The sequence below is a fragment of the Odontomachus brunneus genome, unplaced genomic scaffold (assembly GCF_010583005.1).
Source record: "Odontomachus brunneus isolate Ranch 3 - 2012 unplaced genomic scaffold, Obru_v1 Obru_scaffold_057, whole genome shotgun sequence".
NCBI classification, from domain to species: domain Eukaryota; kingdom Metazoa; phylum Arthropoda; class Insecta; order Hymenoptera; family Formicidae; genus Odontomachus; species Odontomachus brunneus.
This window is the reverse complement of record NW_022639507.1, coordinates 970,834-973,435: the sequence shown is the minus strand read 5'-3', so window position 1 is coordinate 973,435 and position 2,602 is coordinate 970,834.

The window sequence follows — 2,602 nt, the reverse complement described above, 5'->3', positions numbered from 1 at the left end:
GCTGTTTGTCAATAGATGGCTCCAGCAGTAAGTGCTGGTCGATTTTGACATATCCAAAACGTCATGAACCAAGCTTAGACATATGGTAACAAACCGCTTTGACAAACCGCTTTGATTTTGTTTTGGCGTCATATACTTTTGGTTGTGTGAAAATGTCTGATTTTGTGCCAAATAATCGTCATGTACGAGAAGTGTTGATTTTCTTATTTCATTCGAAGAAAATGGCGGCTGAGGCGCATCGAGAGCTCCAAAAAGTTTACGGAGATGCTGCTCTAAGTGAAACAACGTGTCGTGATTGGTTTCGTCGCTTCAAAGACAGTGATTTCGATGTTGACGACCGTCCGCGTGAAGGAAGGCCAAAAACCTTCGAAGACGCTGAATTGGAGGCATTGCTCGATGAGGATCCGTGCCAAACGCAAGAACAGCTTGCTTCAGCATTAGGAGTTACGCGCCAAGCCATTTCCAAGCGATTGCATGCGTTGGGAATAATTCAAAAGCACTTGGGTTCCTTATGATTTGAAGCCAAGGGACGTTGAGCGTCGTTTTTTCGCCTGTGAACAACTGCTTCAGCAGCAAAAAAGAAAGAGTTTTCTTCATCGCATCGTGACGGGTGATGAAAAATGTATTCATTACAGCAACCCAAAGAAAAGAAAGTCATGGGGACTGCCCGGTCATGCTTTTACGTCGTCGGTTCGGCCGAATATTCACGCTGCGAAGGTTATGCTGTGTATTTGGTGGGACCAGGTCGGTGTTATTTATTATGAGCTGTTGAAACCGAACGAAACCATCACTGGGGAACGGTATCGAATTCAATTGATGCGATTGAGCCGAGCACTGCGCAAAAAATGGCCACAATACGAGCAGAGGCACGAAAAAGTGATTCTACTGCATGACAACGCTCGGCCTCATGTTGCCAAACCCGTTAAAACCTACTTGGAAACGCTCAAATAGGAAGTCCTACCCCACCCGCCATATTCCCCAGATATTGCGCAGTCCGATTATTACTTGTTCCGTTCGATGGCACATGGTCTGGCTGATCAGCAGTTCCGCTCATATAAAGACATCAAAAAATGGCTTGATTCGTGGATAGCCTCACAAGACAAACGCTTTTACCGTAACGGTATTCGAGCTTTGCCAGAAAGATGGAAAAAAGTTGTAGCTAGCGATGGGCAATATTTTGAATGATTCATTTGTAACCATTTTTTTTACAATAAAGTTGCATTTTCATAAAAAAAAATAGCGAGAACTTAGTTGCGCACCTAATAACTTATACCTAACTTACATATCTAACTAACGCGTGGACTTCCGTTTCCATCTCTCCTCTCTCTCTTTCTCTCTCTTTCTCATTCTCACTCACTCACTCACTCAACCTATTCCTCCAACCCTCCTCTCCCTCTCCAACGTTTTCATCCATTCCTCTTCCTCCCCTCCCTCCCCCAATATCTCCTCTCGCCTTCCCAACTTCTTCCCTCCCCATCCCCCCCATACATCTCTCCCATACATGTTCCCAGATTTTCACTTCACCCTCACATATCCTGCATTTCCTCTTCTCCTTCCCCTCCCAATACATAACTTCCCTCATCTCATTCCCCATTCTAAATCTCATCACTCTCCTCCATCTTTCTTCTGCCCACTCCTTTTCCAAGTATTCCGCTATCCTTTCTCCTTTCACGAGCTGATACCATTTATTGCTCCTTGACCTTCTAATCTTTTCCCTTCTCTCTCTCTCTCTCTTTTGCACCTCACTCTCTCTCTTCTCCAACTCCTCATATCCCTCCCCCTACTCTCCAACCTTTCTCTTCCATAAACAATTTCTTTTCTCTATCTGGTTTAGAATCCATCTACTATCTTGCCTTTTTTCCACCTCTCATTCATTTCCTCCCAGTATCTCCTTGCCATTATCCCTCTTCCTCCCTTCTCCAGTCTTCTCTCAAAATTCCAAGCTCTCTTCCCTGCCCTCCCTCTCATCTTCTCTCTTCCCACCTCTTCCCTTATCATATACCCAGGTGTTCTTCTCTCCACCCCCATTGTCCACTTCGCAAACTTTTCCTGAACTTTCTCCAACTCTTTCCTGTCCTTCCATCCCCAAATCTCCGCTCCATATCCCATCACTGTCCATACTAATCTATCAAACAGTCATAACCTTCTTTTCCAATCCCTCCCCCATACTCTCTTCCCTATTCCCCAAACCTCCCTCATCACCACTGTTGCACTTCTTCTCCTATCATTCACCTGCGCTTCCTGTTCTCCATTCCTTTTCACTACATATTCTAAATATTTAAACTCCTTCACTTCAATTTCTTTCCCTTCCACCTCCAGTCATATCTTTTCGCTCCCCCCTCCTTTCCTAAACCTTATAATTTTCGACTTGCTCACAATCAGTTCTAGCCCTTTCCTATCCAGGTATCCCTCCAACTTCCCTATCATCGCTCTCATATCTCCTTTCCCCTCCGCCATCAGCATCACATCATCCGCATACGTTAGAGTGTAATATTTCTCCCCTCCTATTTTCACTCCTCCCCTTTTTCATTGCTTACTCTAGATCTACTAGCAAAATGTTAAATAATACTGGATTTAACGGACATCCCTACTTCAATCCCCT